Source organism: Trachypithecus francoisi, unplaced genomic scaffold (genome assembly GCF_009764315.1).
Source record: "Trachypithecus francoisi isolate TF-2019V2 unplaced genomic scaffold, Tfra_2.0 Lachesis_group0, whole genome shotgun sequence".
Taxonomy (NCBI): domain Eukaryota; kingdom Metazoa; phylum Chordata; class Mammalia; order Primates; family Cercopithecidae; genus Trachypithecus; species Trachypithecus francoisi.
The window spans coordinates 145,600,514-145,620,189 of NW_022681453.1; the positions used below are offsets into that span (position 1 = coordinate 145,600,514).

Below are 19,676 nucleotides of genomic sequence, written 5' to 3' on the forward strand. Positions count from 1 at the left end.
AACATTATATTTGGGGTAGGGTAAATATTCAATTAACTGTGGTTCTCTCTGTTAAATATTTTCCTATTTTTCAAATGTTAACTTGCAATGGTGTTTGTAACTGAGATGTCCTTTCTCAGCTAAATTTTGAATTCTCAGTTGAATTTTGTATGATACTCATGTGATAGTTTAAAAGCATCCTAGAGATGGCACATAAATCAATTTGGTAATAGTCTATTGCTTTAGGGATAATTACATTACTGTTTTAGTGTCAAGAGTTGCCCTGATGAACAAGACCTATCTCAGGCGTCTATATATTTCAAGCATTAGTGAATGAATGGCACAGTGCAGAGTGTCAATTAAAAATGGATGAATTGGCTGCACCAAATTAGTATTCTACTTTTACTACCCTATCATATGAAATACTGTTTTATAATTCAGAGTCACTCTTCAGAACACTTTTCCTTGTCACTCTTGCTTGTCACTTTTATTCCTTTAAATGAGTACTAAATATTGATTTTTTTTTTTTTTTTTGAGACAGAGTCTCGCTCTGTCGCCCAGGCCGGAGTGCAGTGGCCGGATCTCAGCTCACAGCAAGCTCCGCCTCCCAGGTTCACACCATTCTCTTGCCTCAGCGTCCCAAGTAGCTAGGACTACAGGCGCCCGCCACCTCGCCTGGCTAGGTTTTTTTTTTTTTTTTTCTGTATTTTTTAGAAGAGATGGTGTTTCACCGTGTTAGCCAGGACGGTCTCGATCTCCTGACCTCGTGATTCGCCCGTCTCGGCCTCCCAAAGTGCTGGGATTACAGGCTTGAGCCACCGCGCCTGGCCTGATTTTTTTTTTTTCCTAAAAAAAAAAAAAAAAAATCTATAGCATATCCCCTGAGGTCATTTTTATGTGTTATTTGCCTTTTCAAGACGTCCAACTGGTTGATATTTTAAAATTATTTCTTCTTTTTTTCCCACTTTATATTTACTCATTATTGCTGGGCAAGGGATTCTAGTAATTGTAGTTTAGATGGTGAGGATAAACAAATTTTCCAATGCACTCCTGAGTAAATGCAATTTGAAGTTTAATACAGTTTTTTAAATCATGTGTCTATCTCGAATTATGTTATTAATTTTGAATTATTTCTTAAGTATTTTCTACGGCTTTTACTGATTTACCAGGCCATTCTATAGCTTATTAAAATAGATCATAACTTAAGTTTCAAAAACTTTCAGAAAATTGGATTTACTTATTGAATATTACTTCATTTTTCTTCCAATCTTATAATCACAGAGCATTAAAACATGTCCCAACCTTGATGGTCTTATAAACATAATGAGAACCTTGTATATCAGTTAGACCTTTTAGTCGTGAGCACCAGAATCTACACTGGCAGATTTAAACAAAAAACAATAGTTTATTAAAAAATATTAGGTTGCTTAGAGCATCTTCAGAATGGCTAGAAAGATGAAGATTTAAAACTAATTGCCAGGAGCAATGCTCATAGCCAGGCTGTCATGGCCTGATGAAGGAACCTCCCTGGTGCCATAGCCACCACAGAGAAGCAAAGACCAGGTAAGTGATTTTTCTAAAACTATGACTACCACAGCATGGACGTCACTTCCTTTCTAGGAACGCTACTTTGCAGGACACTTTTGTTCCAACTACACCAATAAAATAGAAAGTCTGTATTGTATCTGGCATCATGTTGATAACGTCAAAAATAGTCTTCTCTGGATTATTCTGATTGGTGTAGCTGGGGTCATATTTCTGGGCAGTAATTGCTGGAGAATCAGAGAATTTCGGCTCTGCTTTCCATACTGGGGAGAAGGCACTCAATGTGAGAATTTTCCCACATCTAGAAAGACTATTCAAAATATGAGTTTCAGGTATGAATATGATCAATTTACACCAAGATATACGGTAGAATAAAGTGTGTAACTATAATTATTTTTCCTCCTACTTAAATGAATTAAATATGTGATAATCATAAGTTATCCAAAATATAAATTTGAAAGCAAGTTGTAACTTAGATAATATGTTATTGTCAACCTGTAAAGTATGGCTTAGTTGATTAAAAAATTCCCATAATTTTAAGTTAGCCTCTATATTAAAAGAAATATGCTTATGTTTAAAATAAAAGGATGTATCGAGACTACCACTTTCTGATAACTTGGATTTACTAGAAAAACCATGTGGTCTGAAAAATCATGATAATATGGTGAATGGCTATCAATAATGTTGATTTAAAAAATAGTGATATAGCTTTATTACATATCTGAACTTTAGGCCATTTATTTCAACATAAACTCAATTCTTATAGGCTTATTCATATTTAAAGCATTTTAAACTTTATTCAGTATTCACCCTGGGCTCATATTTCATGAACAGGTATATAGTAGAAAAGTAATGAGATAAACTTTGATGCCTACATTATTATTTTGAAAATTGTAACACGGATGAGAACCACTTCTGGGGGTTTCTGAACATTGAATGAAATAAAATCTCCTCTATCTTAAGAGAGTTATGTCATATTGGGACATTCAATACAGTGTATTTGAGGCAGGTCTGGAGGACTTCCATGAAAGAAATAATTATAGTTAAAACCCCAAAGGATGGGCTGATGCCCTAATGGATCCTTTTTTATATCACTAATTGCAGCAATTTTGTGGGTGAAAGGAACAACACACAAAGCAGCAAGAAGGAAAACTTGAAGTACTTACGTTTTTAAAAACATCATTTAATAAATTATAAGAAGACTAAAAGGAAGTCAAACAACTGAGAGGGGAAATGTGGGTTTATTCCCCAGATACTCCTTAAAAGATGGGAAGGAGAAGAAGCTGAATATAGACTGTGGATAAAATATTTACAAAATAAACCCCACAGGAAATAATAATTGAATATTTTATATTTTGACTTATTCAACTTTTATGATTTAATTTTTTTTCTTCATTGAGTTTAATTAAGCTTTCCCTAGGGTCACAGCCTTGAAAAACTTAAAAAGAATAAGGCTTTTGTTTATCAGGCAGATTTTCACAGTTCTCTTTAAACTGAAGTATCTATTTTGTTAAAATTGTTTTACAAGGGCTGGTCAGCATTTTTAAGGTGTCAGCCACTCCACTAGAAAAAAAAAAAAAATCCTTAATAGTTTGGCAAAAGCAATGCCTTTGGCACTGAATTTTTAAAAGTTTTCTGTGCTATGCTATTTTTATCTTATCAAATATTTAATAATGCCTTCAATACCTATATATAGAAATAGATATAATATTCTTATAAATATTTTCCATTGCAAGGTAATTAAGTTTATGTGCTTAATATAGGAAATGTATTATGGGACAGTATTCGAACTATTTATTCACTCATCTGTTTACTCCATTATTGTTTAATTTATTCATCTCTATATTCATTCATTCATTCATTCACTCAAATACAACCTGCCACATACCACTTATAATGCTAGGAGATGCTAGTGAAAGACAGAAAGAAAGCAAACAGAAAGAAAGAGAGAGACAAAGAAAGAAAGGAGAAAAAGGAAATAAAGAAAGAAAAAGAAGAGAAAGAAAGAAAGAAAGAAAGAAAGAAAGAAAGAAAAAGAAAAGAGATTTAAAAAAGAACAAAAAAAAAGCAAAAAAGAAAAAGCAAAATGGTGCTAGAGCTTTCACTGTAGAATGGAGTTAACTCCTTTCTGCTTCCACATGGCATAATGGAATGGGCTTTACAGTGTGAACAGGTTTTAGAATTTTTAAAGACTGATTTGTGATTGGATCTGGGTTCGATATGAGTACAAAGGGAGAAGTAGAACCAAAGGACACCGTGCTTCAACTCTTCCAATCTCTTCCCCCTTCTTTTCACCACATCCAAAGTTCTAGGTATAGAAAGTCAGTGACTATATCAGGCCATTTTTGTTTCCACTGGGAAGAAATGTAGCTATGACGGGATACAGCAGAGTAGGTAAAAAAAGAAACTTGCTAATTTTAAATAAAATAGGTCATAATTATACCATCTGTATAAGAAACTATAATAATTTATTTGAAACCAAGTGCATGGATGAAAAGGAGATTATTGAAAGGTCAGCAGTTAAAGGTTTACTTCATTTCCTTGTTAGGAAAAATCACTTCCATCAAGAACAATATCTTTCTTGTCACCTTGGTGCTGTCCAAAATTGTGTTAAAAAAAAGGTGATATCTACATTTATTTTAATGATACTGATGAATTTTATTACCAGTAACTGGAGAGATAAAAACTGGCTTTTGAAAAATGAGTCATAGAGACGGCGATAGAAATAAGACCTAGCTATGCTGAGCAATTTAAACATCATGATTCTACAAGCTATATATAATTTGAGTGTTTCTTTTTTAAAACCTTTATGTTAGGTTCAGGGATACATGTGTAGGTTTGTTATACAGGGGAGTTGCTGCATAGATTATTTCATCACCCAGGTACTAAGCCTGGTACCCCATAGTTATTTTTTTCTGCTCCTTTCCCTCCTCCTACTCTCCACCCTCAAGGAGGCCTCAGTGTCTGTTGTTCCCTTGTTTTCATGAGTTTTCATCATTTAGCTCCCACTTTGGATTTTTCTATATGCACAAAACACCAAGTAATAAGAAATTTGCTTAATTCAACTGGGTTGATTTTTTTTAATTGAGCTGACTACATAGCTTTTGTCTTTTATAACTTCTGTGAGAAACTCAGGGCCTTTCTACACGGAGTCAAAAGTCTTGAATATACAGAAATAGAGTTCCGTTTTCTGGGTAATTTAAAATATCTATTAAACACTATTATTTATTACATCTCCAGCATCTTTTTTCTGAATATTCATCCAACTAATAGTTACTAACTAGGAGTTCCGTTTAAGATTGTATGCCATTTACTGAAGGGGCCACAGCAGTGAGGAGAAAGGTAACTTAGTGTTGCCTTCACGATTATTCATATGTATTCATGTATCTAACTAAATAATTCCAATTTGGTTATATGTTTGTTGTTTTAGAGACAGTTCAAAGTATATTTGCTTTTGGTGAATGCTGCTATTTTTTCTTGATGAAATGACGTATAAAGAAGTAGCCTAAGAAAGTAGCACTGGCAGGAGCAAGTGGCAAGCTTTGATGGTTTAGCAATCAAAAAGTTATCTACTGTGCAGAGTATACATATACATAATATGTACACAAATACATACACACAAACATGTGTCTATATATTTTTGGGCATGCATATTTTCAAAACATTTATAAAGCTGTTATCATGTCTTTTTTTTTTTTTTTTTTACCACCAATACATGGTAGGAAATGCTAAATGTTCACAGCAAGCTGTTTATTTTATTTTCCTTTATTTGGATGAAGTGCCTTCAGACTAATCCATATTCTCACCCTCGCCCCATCCATGAATGTCTTCTTATTAAAAAAAAGAAACAACAACAAGAAATTAACTGTTAAAAGTGTACACAATAATTTCTGAACAAAGGTAATTCCCTGGGAAAAGGTGAGTTTTAACACACTGAAGTTGTTGTAAGATTTATCACAAGAGTTATTCATCTTTTACACACACACACTAAACATACACATATACAGAAAATACTTGTATGTGAAATATACGTATATTGCACACCAGCATTTGGTGTTTTTCTCCTGACATACCTGACATATCTTGTAACTTTTTCAATGGACTCTGAAAATAAACAACTATAAGTAGAACAACATAGAAGACTTGAGACTTGATTTCTTTTTTTTTCTTGTGAGACAGGCAGCCTCTCTCTATGGAAGCTGTTCTAAGGTCTTATACTATAGTTCTGTTGAAAAATTGCACTGGCTTGCCAAATATCTTAATGACTTTTCTCTCAGCAGTTGGTAATGGTGAAATGTTATTCTAGTAACCATAATGTCTCTCATAAAACAATTGCATACAATATGTACTGTACTTCTATTTTAGTGAGCTCTTCTGTCAGAATAGCAGTGCCAGTAACCATTTAGCATTTCATAGCAAACTGCTTACCAGTCCTTCAAGTGTAATATTGCAGAAAGAGTGAAGAAATGCGTGATTAAAAACATTCACTGAGAGTGGACCATTTAACGCAACCCGACACTGCAAAATAAACCAGCCTTCACATATGTAGGCGCTCATCATATAAATGACAGTTCTATGTGGTCATTTAATTTTACGATCTCAATTCTCGCATATATTGCTCACATAAATATAGTGTTCTCCTGCAGGGAGGTCTGCTGGGTGTTATAAAATCAGTGAGACCTCAATGGGTTCAAATGGACATCTTTTATAATTATTGCTATAAAATTTCTTGACAATGCATTTTATTGTCCAATGGCTAAAGAAAATGATTTTCCAAAAGAATGGGTTTCAACAAAGAGAGTAACAGAGCCTGGGAATTTGTTCCTGTATTCACCCATATTCAAATTACCTTAGTCACACTCACCTATTGGAGGCTTTCCAGTTCTTCCAATAAGTTCTTAAAATGTGGCTTTCAGTTAGAAGCAGGCCAGGTTTGAATTGTTTTCTGGTTTGATGAGGCAATGTGGATTATCTAGAGGGAAGGATTAATTTGCTGTTAATTGCAGTTAAAATCTATTTACAGAGAATTCTTTCATGCACTTGGACAGATAAAGAAAGATAGGGAAAAGAGTTCCATAAACTCAGGATTAAATATGATTTGAACCAAAAACACAGCAACTTTGAAAAATTTGTATTTTTTCACCATGTATTATTTGAAGAATTGTATTACTCTTTCTGACTTTTTCAGGGTCATATATTTGGCATTATGGAGAATTTAATGTGGTAGATTTTCCCTACCATGTATTGGGACATTTTAATTACCTTTTAGTTTTTATATTTTCTCTAGGATAATAAGTTTGATTAGTATTGTTGCCATGTGTGCCAAGTGTTTAACGGCATACAAATTGGATTTGGTATTTGTGCTATCCTATAACTACTATAGCAACATATTTTTTACATTGTCCATTTAGAAATGCAATAAAATATTTGCTATTTATTGTCGAAAAGAAAATGAATGTTTAATACATTTTCAAGTGCTAAAATATTAATGTGTAGTCACATTTGTTGAAGTAGAAAGAAGGAAAGTGAACTATGGGCCACAGCTCAGCTCTGTGGTGAAAGTAACGGTGCAGAGTGTGGCATAGACGGGGAGAGCATGTCCTGAGGGCATTCGAGCTTTTGGCTTATTTGTCCCTAATTCATCTCTATCATCTCCTGTAGAGATCATTTGTCCTTTTCCTCTGCTGCTTTTGGTGCTAATCTAGCAGAAGCATCAATGTTAGGATGGAGATTTAGCTTTCTCCCACTCTCGATTTTGCTGTTTGATCATGGCTTCACCTCCACATGCAGGGATGAGTATATAATATAAGTTTAGGCCAAAAAGAGAATTACATTCTGCACATCACAGTGACTGGTTTGGAGAGCACACGTGACTTAGTTCAGTTACCTCATAGTGGGTTTCAGAACTTTTATATAAACCACTAGAAAACAATAACAACAAAGTCTGCTCTGCAAGTTGATCTTGGAGAAGTTGGGAGGGGGGGAAGCTCCATTCCCCTCATCTTACCACCCAATGGGGCTTGAGATTGAGACTTTCACACAGAAGAGAACAGTGAAAACCTGGAGATAATAAGAGACCAGCACTTGGACTCTTCATTTAAGTTTCACCTAAAGCTAAATCTAGCCCAGAAAGTTTTAGCTAAAGTTGAATTTCCTGAATTTGAGAGAGCCTTAACTAATTCACAGGTCCCTTACCTTAATTTTCTTATGAGATCAGTAGCCATCACTTTTTTCTGCCTAAAGTAGTTCAGTTCAGTTTTTGATACTTGTAACCAAACTAATACTAATAAACTGTTCTTTGCTGATGGCAGATTCAATATTTTGATCTCCGCTTCTCCTGTATCTAAGCAATCAACTCATTCTTTCATTCCATTAATACAGTTGTACAGATACAATTGATATTGAGTGTCTTCTATGTGATAGATACTATTGATGCAACAATAAAAAGCACATAGTCTCTGTCTTCTTAAAGTAGAGAGTCTCATAATAGAGAAGATTATTAAAGAAGCAGTTACAATGAGAGGAAAAATACAAAAAGATTTTAAAAGAATTTAAAAGAACATCAAGCCCTTAAATGTTGGGTCACAGAAGGTCTCCTGGATGAGGGAGCATCAAACCTGAGGCCTGAGAGGTAAGTAAAACCAGAAAGGCTGAGCCAAGGCAAGGAGACAGAGTTGAAAAGTCTACATTCTAAAGAAAACATAAATTAAGTAACTGAGAAGACATACAGAAGGTCTTGATAAAGGGAAATAGCAAGGGAGGTGGTTTAGGAGTGGAAAGAGACAGAATTAAAGGTAAATAGGCGTGGGATAAACTAGTCCATGAAGGGCCTGGGAAATAAAGGAATTTGGACTTTATCTTAAAAACAGTAAAAAGACAATCAAGTTTTAAGTAGGGAGATGGTATGATCAGGTTTTGATGTGTCTAATCCAGATTTAGGTAATCAGATACCTTATTCAAAAAGATTATTATAATAAGAGAAGGCAGACTATTTCAATAAGAGCAGAGAGATTATTGCAATAAGAAAGATGCTCCAACAATGACATTTGCAAATGTTTCAAAGTTCAGGCAGAAAAAAACACTTTTCTTTTTTTTTTTTCTTTCTTTTTTTTTTTTTTGAGACGGAGTGTCACTCTGTCGCCCAGGCTGGAGTGCACCACTTCACACCATTCTCCTGCCTAAGCCTCCCAAGTAGCTGGGACTGCAGGCACCTGCCACCATGCCTGGCTAATTTTGTGTGTGTGTGGTTGTTTTTTTTTTTTTTTTTTTTTGTTTTTTGTTTTTTGGTATTTTTAGTAGAGTCAGGGTTTCATCATGTTAACCAGGATGGTCTTGATCTCTTGACCTCATGATCTGCCCTCCTCGGCCTCCCAAAGTGCTGGGATTACAGGCATGAGTCATCGCGCCCGGCAAAAAACACTTTTCTTTTATAGGGGGCACTAAACAAGGCTAGAAAAAAAACAGGCGTCGGAAAATGAGATGAATGGATGGAAAGGACATGATTGGATAGCAGATGAGAGAATGTTTTACCCTGAGGTCAGTCTACTACTGGGAGGGACTATTACGGACAGTTTCTGTGCTGGCTTATGCTAATGAAGGGTCAAAACTTATGGACCTGCGGGAAGGAGAGAAGCTTAACTCGAGATGTTAGGAAGCATTTTGTTCAGATTAGTAAATACAAAAATTTCAACTAATCACGTATGAGGAAAAGAATGGGAATTTGAAGACTCTAAATATCTGTGTGTCCTATTGTCATAGGTAAACAAAGGGAGCAGCTGTGAGTTGTATCTAAGTTACATGGGGAAGGGTAATTCTTTGCAGTAAGCTATATTCTGGAATACAAAAGCGTGGGAGGGCTCCTTAATTGTTTCTATTTTCTAGGAGCACAGGGCTCAGGTAAACTTTAACATGGTCATGTTTCAGAAACATTGTGATTTACCACGGAAAAGATTTTGAAAGGGCATGAGGCCAAAGAAAAAAGTGTGCAGTAATTCAAGTGCAGTTACCCTGGATCAAGGTAAAGACACTATGGTCATAAAGAAGCAGCAGATTACAAAGGTTTTAAAAATATATATTTAAAAAAAACAGATTTTAGTGTTTGATTGGACCTGGAATACGAGCAAAACATTTAAGGTGCAAGTGTGTCAAGAAGTTAATTCCTTTAGCTGAAATTTTCCCTCTTAAATTCCCCCAACGGCCTCTTTTTGATTATCAATCTGCAAGAGGTCCTCCAAATCACTGCTTTCCAAAGATGTTTTAATCTTTCAAGGACTCAGGTTTCCTCTGTTGTGGCTCCTTTCTCCCATATCCTCTGTCCTCAATAGTTTTAGCCTTATGTCTTGTCTTTACTTATTAAGAAAAAATAGACTGTAATATCTCTTGTTTTAATCAATGTCTGGTCTCCAAAAGCAACTATTATGGAGTATATCCCTTAACCCAATATCTCCTTCAGACTCAAAAATGGGGTTTAACATGATTACTACCAGTCTTATGTAGCTAAGTTTTACTGATCCTTGCCTGGTTTTTGGCTGTTAAAAAAATTGATTTGCTATGCTCTGAACAGGTGTCTTAAGGCTGCCTTTAGTAATATAATTTCTTTGAACTTTTCTGAAGTGTAGCATAGATATATAAAAGTACACAGATCCAGAGTGTATAGATCAATGACTTTGCAGAAAGAGTGCACACATGTAACCAACATCTAGAAAAAAAAAAAGAACCAGTGCCCCAGAAACCCCACACTGTGTCCACTTTTTAAAACACAACATCCTATATTGATCTCTAACACATACATTAATTTTACCTATTTTTAAATTTTATATAAATCAAATAAGATACTATGCAACCTTTTGTGTCTGGCTTTTCTCTTATTATTTGTGAGATTTACCTATATTGTTACTTACAGTAATCTATTCTCATTGCTGTGTTGTATTCCATTATTTGAATACATTAACCTTATTTGGTTATTGCCATTAAGAGGCATTTGGATACTTTTTAGTTACAGGCACATGGTTAGTGCTATTATAAGAATTATTGTACATGAGTAAATTTGGGGGTACTAATTTAATTTGAAGGAGAATTTGTCACTGAATTCCTTTCTAAGTCTTAGATATATGGTAAACAATTTTTTAACCACTTTGGAGCTTCTTATACATTCTAGTTTGTAGTTATAATCCTAACAGTTATTTAAATGTAGTTCTTTTACCTATGTGACTATGTATGTCTTTACATGTCTGTGGATTTTAACTATGATTTTCCATTGGTTTCTCAGGTGGAATTCATTCTTAAATTTTGTTTCTAAGAGGACTCAGGAAAAATATTTACCTCAGTCTACGCAAGTTAAAAAGGCCTTAAAAATTCTTTGAAAACAACTTGCCTACTTCTAAAATTATTGATAACATCCTTCTTATTTTTTTGTTTTGCTTTACTCAACTGCCTCGTAGCATTGAGTGTTACTGCAGCAATCTGAAGCAAGCCTACTGTCACCTTCTCATAGAAAATTGGATATCTTTCCTGACTGCCTGTTGTGGACTGAATTATGTCCACTTCAAAATTCATATGTTAAAGCTCTAACACACAATGTCATTGTTAAGGAGGAAATGAAGGTTAAATGAGGTCATATAGGTGGAGCCCCCAATTCAATAAGACTGGTGTCCTTATAAGAAGAAAGACACCAAGGATGCATACTCACAGAACACAGCCCTCAGGAAGACACAGAGAGAAGATGGCCATCATCAAGCCGAGGAGAGAGGCGTCAGGAGAAACCAAACCTGCTGACACTTTGATCTTAGACTTCCAGCCTCCATACTATGAGATACATTTCTGTTAGTTAAGTCACATAGTCTGTGGTATTTTGCTATGGCAACCCTGGCAAACTAATATACAGTCCTTTCCATGACTTTCTTTTTTTTTGCACAAAATCCAGATCCTGCACAACCATTTCATGACTTTTGATTTCAGGGTATGTCTTGGTGTTAATACTTATGAATCAAATTTTTCTGGGACCTACTTTTTTTCTTTCAATTGACAAATGCAATTACTTTTATTTTCAGAAAAATTGCCTTCTGTGTTATCTTGAAATATTTTTGTCCTTTCTCTCAATGTAAAAATAATATGCAGCCCTAAAAAAGATTGAAATTATGTCCTTTGCAGCAACATAGATGCAGCTGGAGGCCATTATCCTAAGTGAATTAATGCAGAAACAGAAAAGCAAATATCACATGTTCTCACTGATAAGGGGATGCTAAACCTTGGGTACTCATAGACATAAAGATGGCAACAATAGACACTGGAGACTACTAGAGCAAGGGTGGAGGGAGGGAGGCAAGGACTGAAAAACTATCAAGTACTGTGCTTACCACCTGAAGAATGGAATCATTCGTACCCCAAACCTCAGCATCACACATTATACCCACATAACAAACCTGTACATGTACCCCCTGAATCTAAAATAAAATGTGAGAGTATTTTAAAAGATTACATCTACAAGTGATCACCTTTGTCTGCTTCCAGTGATGTTATCTCAAATATTTGCTAATGTCACCTTTTTTTTATTCTTACAGATCTTTTTTTTGTTTGTTTGTTTCATCTTATATGCGTGCTTCAACAGGTGCATCCTTTCCGACTTAGCATCAGGGTGATGGTAAGATCTGTATTTGAGGTTAGGGTATGAGGACTACTTTTTAGACCCTGAGCCTAAAGCAGATGCTACAAACGCTACAAACCAGCTTTATAGACTAGAAAAACATTAGTCTCCAGAAAGAAACACTTTGCGTGTACAGGTACCCAAAAAATATCATGAATGAGGAGTGATTAATAGTGAGTTTTCTATTCAGACACTATCTCATAGGGTCTAATTCACAGTATTGTTTTATGTCCAACATATTGGTTGCTGGTAACACAGAAAAATGCTTTATAAATAATTTTAGAAGCATATTATGTCAATGATTATTGCCAATAATTTCTACTTTATCAACAATTATCCAAATCATTAATTTTCCTGATTTGACAAAAGAATAAGATGCAAAGCAGATATCTAACTAAAACATGCATTTTTTTCATAAACAAACTCTCCTATTATGAACACATTTAATATTTCTCTTTGTTTAGATCCTTTCAATAAAGAATATATTAACCTCTTCTCTTAATATGTCTTTAAACTTCTTTAAATATTGAAAATTAACTCTTATATAATTAATATAACATTTTGTATTCATTTTTCTATACTTAATAGTCCAATTAATATAAATATATTTTTTAATTTCTCTAAGAAAAAAATAACACCTTTTCTGATACATATCCTTCAATTGCCTTTTATGTGGATTGATAGTCCTCCTAAAGCTTCCTCAAGAGTTTCTCCAGTTGGCTTCCCCAGAAACAGATCCTGAGACAAGGATTTGAGTAAAAGTATTTTGTTTGACATATTATTCAAGAAAACATTGGTAGGAGAGTAGGAAAGTGAGTCAGCAAGAGGAAGAAAAAAAATGAATGTGCATTAGTGAGCAGATTACTGCTTTTGTCTACTAAAGTTCAGTCCTGATGGGGGCCTCTGAAAGACTGTAATTCATCCCTGAGAGTTGTCCCAGCAGAGGGACTAGAAAGCTGGGGCATTTATCCGTCAACTCTCATCCCCATCACTGGTTGAGGAATGTTCTTGAGAGAATTAATTCCCTAGCACCCCAGCCTTTCCCAGGCTGTGGCTGAGTATGTTCCTCAACACCATTAATGGCTTTGGAGTGTTGCCTTAAGAAGCTGAATGAGAGCAGTAAGTGCTAAGGGGAAACTGGCAGTACCGTGACAGGGTCTACCGTGGTCCATCCTTTGTATCCTTTTGAATCACTTATGCTCCACTTCAATTTCACTATGTTTGGTCATTGACTCTTCAAGATGAATGTCCAGTTATTTCTTTTTCTTCCTCACTCTCTCTTGTTTTTAAATTCTCTTACAGGTCTGGATACTTGTTGTTTCAAAAATTAAAAATTCTTAAAAATAATAGGAAACAAACATAAAAGTGAAGTTGTGGTTTTGCCTACAGCTGCAGTCAGCCCCTAGGCCAGAATTTGTAAACTCTGTTAATTATCTCACTCCTTTACAACCCAATCTTTATTTCTCTCACCCTCAGATAGCACTTCTACTAGTCTAGGTTGCTTGCCCAATGGGTAAACCAGGTCTTCATCCCTTAGGAGTCTAAGCCTCTAAACATATACCTTTACCTTTTTTTTTTTTTTTTTTTGAGATGGCGGAGTCTTACCTTGTTGCCCAGTGGAGTGTAATGATGTGATCTCTCAGCTCCCTACAACCTCTGCCTCCTGGATTCAAATGATTATCCTGCCTCAGCCTCCCATGTAGCTGGGATTACAGACTCCTGTCACCATGCCCAGCTAATTTTTGTAATTTTAGTAGAGACAGGGTTTCACCATGTTAACCAGGCTGGTTTCGAACTCCTGACTTCGTGATCTGCCCGCTGCAGCCTCCCACCGGCCATGAGCCACGATGCCCAGCCCAAACGTATACCTTCCTGACTCCTTTATGAGGTATCAATCCATTTTTTTCATAATAATCAGGATCAATTACATTGCCTGTATAGTACAATGTTTGTCTGCTGGTCTACTAGCATTGGAGACTAAAAAGGCCAGGTGATACCCTGAGCTTTATATTTACTAAAATCCAGACTGCATCTCCTGAAAGAAACATTCCTATTCTGGGAACTAGATCTTCTAATGTAGTAGTTTCTAAAATTTTAGGAACAGAGAGCTCACCTTACCCAAAATGGTCACAAGGAGTGATGGTAAGAGGGACCACTACTATGTTAACTCTTTGGTTTTCTTTCTTTCTTTCTTTTTTCTGCCCTATACAATCTGCATAATTTGACACCCTTTAGTTTTCAGATCATTGCATTCTAATTATCTGGGACACAACATCATATAATGGCCAGTAGTTGGAATTTTACCTCACATTTTGAAAGATGGTGCCCCAACCTTGCAGTTGCCCAAGCTGAGACTTTAAGAGGCTATCATGCTGTGGGTATATGATTGAATTAGTAGGTCCTGTGGTTACTTGCTCATTTCTCCACTTTTAATCCAAGGCTATCTCATTGGGAATCTAATGCCTTTTATGCCTTTTACTCAGATATAGTGTTAAAAAGACAGAGAAGGCAAACCCATAGCCAAACACACATCTGTCCTAGTAAGGATGAAACACTAGTTGGACTAATAAGACCACATTTGTACTGTTGGTTGGTCTCTTCATGGGATATCCCTATATTGGGGGTGGTGGTTGGGAGGTGGGCTCCATGTTTAGTGTTGGTAACTGTTGTTTGAAGATCAGATATTCAGCAACAGCAGCAGCTACTTGAGCCATAGTGAAGGAAGAGAAGGATATGGAGCTGGTGCATAGCTTCCTTTCCTGTCATTATTGCTACTCTATTTCTGACTCCATTGAATGAGCATTGGAGTAACCAAGTGCCAGATCTGGCTGGTATCTGATATAAGTCATTTGTTCTCCTGGTTTTTGCCAGGAGATTAAATCCCGAGGCATAATAGAGTGTCTTCATATCAATAAACTCAAATCAATATATATAAGTTTAATAATCTTCCCTCCCTGCTTCTGCATCCTCAATATCTACTCCTAGACTTTTTTCTCCTGTTATCTTTTATAACAAATTAGTCAATTCTTACAGATATTTTGGTGAATAATTCATTTCTTCTCATAGCAATACAGTACTTTTTCACTTAGGCCATGCTGTGACTTAACCCAGGTAACTCTGCCACTGTTCTTCTGAAAATATGCCACTTCCACAGACCCCCCTACGCTCTAGCTGAGCCTGAGAAATTCAGTTACTGCAGGTGTGTGGGCCAAAAACCATGAGCTCTCCTATTGTCACACAGAAACTCTTCATGTCCTCTCTCTCTCTCTCTCTCTCTCCTCTCTCTCTCTCTCTCTCTCTTTCTGTCTCTGTTACCTGAGTACTACCTAGCTGCCTACAGCAGAAGAGTTGTCTTCTTGGGTTGCATCAAGGCAAATTTCTTTCTTCCCACACCCCTGGCATTTACCTTACTCTCTTCTGTCCTCTCTTATAGGGAATATAGACCTGAGGTCCAAGTTTGCAAGCAGGATGCTATGGGCTCAGGAAGGGAGAGAGTAGCTGAAATTGGGTAGCCTCGTCGTCATCCCCAAGAGAGGTACAGGGACTCAGCCCTCTCTTCTCCCTTTAAGAGAGCCAGTCCTCCTGGATGGCATTGCAGTGAGCCCTTAGCCCTAGTTCTCTAGACTAGGGGAAAGGGATGGAAGGAAGGATGCATGGGCAGAGTCCCTGCTGCACCCTTCCTTGTGTGCAAGAACAGTTTGTGTCTGCCTTCTCTGTGTTGAGGTGTCATTTTCCCACAATCTCTTCTACTTAAGGTCATTTTATGTGATAAGCATTTATATTTATATTAATAGAAGCAATACTCTATTATGAAGTAGAGTGTGAGGGCTTTAGCAATTTCAATTTGTGGTGGTATTCATGTATTATCATTATCCTTTTACATTAGTATGGATATTTTAAAGGGAAAAATCTTTATGTTTAAATATATGTAATGGCATATTTTTCCTGCTTTTTGAACAAGGGACCCCTCATTTTCATTTTGTGTTGAACCCTGCAAATTAGAAGTAAGAACTTTTTGATGAAATTCACAGAACAAGAGAGGGAGGAGAGGAGGAAGAAAAATAGAAGGAGGAGAAAGAGGAAGACAGTGAGAGAGAGAGAAAATCTACCTAACACAACTGTAAAAATGCTCAAATATGAAGATGTTTCCGCGACATACATGTGAAACAAAAGTTAATTGCAATGTCAGAGTTAATCATTACTAATAATGGAACTCATCATTTTGTGATCTTTGAGATTCATTCTATTAAATATCAAGTATACTCTGTGTGTTTGTCCATTTGTATTCAACTGAGGCTTGATTTTGATATCATTTATCGGACACTTGTATTAATTGCTTAACTTTGCAGATGTTGAAGCCAAGTATATTTGCCTTGGAAGCAATAGAAACAAAGAGTTGGCTAACCATAGAAAATATGCACCATGCTCTGCTTCATACTGAAGGCTACCAAGAAAAGCTTTATTTATGCAAGAATGTAGTTGGAAAAGTGAAAGTTATTTGCCTTGTCTTTTTTTAAATGGAAACAAGCCAAGTGTAACAAATTATACTTGGGCATTTTGTAAAAGTAATGCTTTCTGTTGATATTAATAATATGTGTGCCATAGAAGGAATGCAAGTCAGGGAGGCATAGAAAGTGAGTTGAACAACCTAAAGGAGAATTGTGAGTTGCAGTGTGGATAAATGGGGGCAGCGTGGGTGTTCACTCTAGGAACAACAGCTGAAGAGGTGGAGGAAAGGTGGTGAAGAATAAAGTTAATCTGTGGCCTTTAAAATGCTGGTAAGTTAGAATATCTTAGTTTTAACTCTTCCGGGAACAAGATAGAGTTCATATTTCTTTCATATTTTCTATCAAGTAGGGCTCTCCTGTCAGCATGTCTCTTGGTCTTCACATACTTTATAGTCTTGTTTCTTATGTCCAACTAGCTTCTGTATTTCATTTTGAAACTGCTTTCTTTATAGTGGCATTTGATCTATTTTCACTACTGTTGAGAGAAAAACTTTCCCTCTACCATCTAAGGCTAGCGTGGTTGGGGACCTATGAATGAACTAACAATGGACGGAGAAAAGACAAAGTTTACTCATATGCATGTGGTAGTGTACAAAAGAAGTGGCTCCCTGAATAGCTAGAAATAGGAGTTTGTATTCCAACTTAATAAGAAAAAGGGAGGAAAGTAGAAAAGGCTTCTATAGGAAGAACAAATAAGCTTAATAAGGGAAAAATAATGGACTTTTATGGAAACAAATGGGAGGTATGACAGTTTTTCATCGTCTTTGTTTATGCAATTTTTCATCCCACTATTAGTGATTCCTCTCTCTCCTGGCTGTGAAACATGTAATGTCTGCTTTTTCATCTCTGATTTTATTTATTTGGGTCTTCTCTCTTTTTTTTCTTAGTCTGGCTAAAGGTTTGTCAGTTTTGCTCATCTTTTCCAAAGTCCAACTTATTGTTTCATTGATCTTTTATATTTTCTTCATTTCAGTTTCACTTATTTCTGCTCTGTTCTTCATTATTTATTTCCTTCTACTAACTTTGGGGTTGGTTTTTATCTTATTCTTCCTTTTCTTATTTGTTAAGATGCATCTTAGGTTGTTCATTTGTAATTTTTCTACTTTTTGGTAGAGGCAGCTACACCTATAAGTAGTGCTTTCCTGTTAGGAGTGCTTTTGCTGTATCCCATGGATTTCAGTATGTTGTGTTTTCATTTTCATTTGTTTCAAGAAATTTTTCAATTTTCTTCTTAATTTCCTTATTTACTTACTGTTCATTCAGGAGCACATTGTTATTTCCCATGTGTTTTTATAGTTTCTAAAATTCCTTTCATTATTTATTTCTAGTTTTATTCCATTGTAGTAAAAGAATACACTTGATATGATATCAGTGTTTTTGGATGTTTCAAGACTTGTTTTGTGGCCTAACATATGGTCTATCCTTGAGAATAATCCAAGTGCTGAGGGCAATGTGTGTTCTGTAGCCGTTGGATGAAATGTTCTGTAACTATGTACTAGGTTCATTTGGTCTATAGTACAGATTAAGTCTGACATTTCTTTGTTGATTTTCTGTCTGGATGATATGCCCAATGCTGAAAGTAGGTTGTTGAAGTCTTCAGCTATTCTTGTATTGAGGTCTATCTTTCCTTTTAGCTCAAATAATATTTGCTTGATATATCTGGGTGTTCCAGTGTTGGGTGCATATATATGTATAACTATGATATCCTCTAGCTAAATTGACCCCTTTATCATTATACAATGACTTTGTTTACCTCATTTTATATTTTTTGTCTTGAAATGTATTTTCTCTATCAGTGTAGCTACTCCTGCTCTTTTTTGTTTGCTTGCTTGTTTATCAGCTATACTATTCTAGAGTAAAAGGTTTTTCTTTCAGCACTTTAACAATGTTATGCCGAGGGGGCGGAGCAAGATGGCCGAATAGGAACAGCTCCAGTCTCCAACTCCCAGCGCGAGCGACACAGAAGACCGGTGATTTCTGCATTTTCAACTGAGGTACTGGGGTCATCTCACTAGGGAGTGCCGGACAATCGGTGCTGGTCAGCTGCTGCAGCCTGACCAGCGAGAGCTGAAGCAGGGCGAGGCATCGCCTCACCTGGAAGCGCAAGGGGGAAGGAAATCCGTTTTCCTAGCCAGGGGAACTGAGACACACAACACCTGGAAAATCGGGTCACTCCCACCCCAATACTGCGCTTTAAGGAAACAGGCACACCAGGAGAATATATCCCACACCTGGCCGGGAGGGTCCCACGCCCACGGAGCCTCCCTCACTGCTAACACAGCAGTCTGCTGCGATCTATCCACAAGGCAGCAGCGAGGCTGGGGGAGGGGCGCCCGCCATTGCTGAGGCTTAAGTAGGTAAACAAAGCCGCTGGGAAGCTCGAACTGGGTGGAGCTCACAGCAGCTCAAGGAAGCCTGCCTGTCTCTGTAGACTCTACCTCTGCGGACAGCGCACAGCTGCAGTCCATTAGGGGAAAGAGCGGGGCCGTTGCAGACGCGAATGACTCTGTCTGACAGCTTTGGGGAGAGCCGTGGATCTCCTAACGCGGAGGTTGAGATCTGAGAACAGACAGACGGCCTGCTCAGGTGGGTACCTGACCCCTGAGTAGCCTAGCTGGGAGACATCCCCCACTAGGGGCAGTCTGACACCCCACACCTCACAGGGTGGAGTCACCCCTGAGAGGAAACTTCCAAAGAAAGAATCAGACAGGTACACTCGCTGTTAAGCAATATTCTATCTTCGGCAACCTCTGCTGCTGACACCCAGGAAAACAGGGTCTGGAGTGGACCTCAAGCAATCTCCAACAGACCAACAGACAGTCCTTCTGACTGGCAGACGGAAAACTATCAAATAGGAAGGACACCTATACCAAAACCCCATCAGTACGTCACCATCATCAAAGACCAGAGACAAATAAAACCACAAAGATGGGGAAGAAGCAGGGCAGAAAAGCTGGAAATTCAAAAAATAAGAGCACATCTCCCCCTGCAAAGGAGCGCAG

At 36.8% G+C, this 19,676-nt stretch overlaps 1 long non-coding RNA gene across 1 annotated transcript in view; it reads right to left on the reverse strand.

Moving 5' to 3' along the window:
* LOC117084062 overlaps positions 1-14,326 on the reverse strand; it is a 125,991-nt gene extending 111,665 nt beyond the window's left edge. The window contains exons 1-2 of the long non-coding RNA XR_004437304.1: positions 14,285-14,326; positions 6,389-6,496 (exon numbers count right to left, since the gene is read on the reverse strand). This is a non-coding gene — a long non-coding RNA (uncharacterized LOC117084062). The remainder of the gene's footprint in view (positions 1-6,388; positions 6,497-14,284) is intronic.
* Between the last annotated feature and the right edge of the window lie 5,350 nt (positions 14,327-19,676).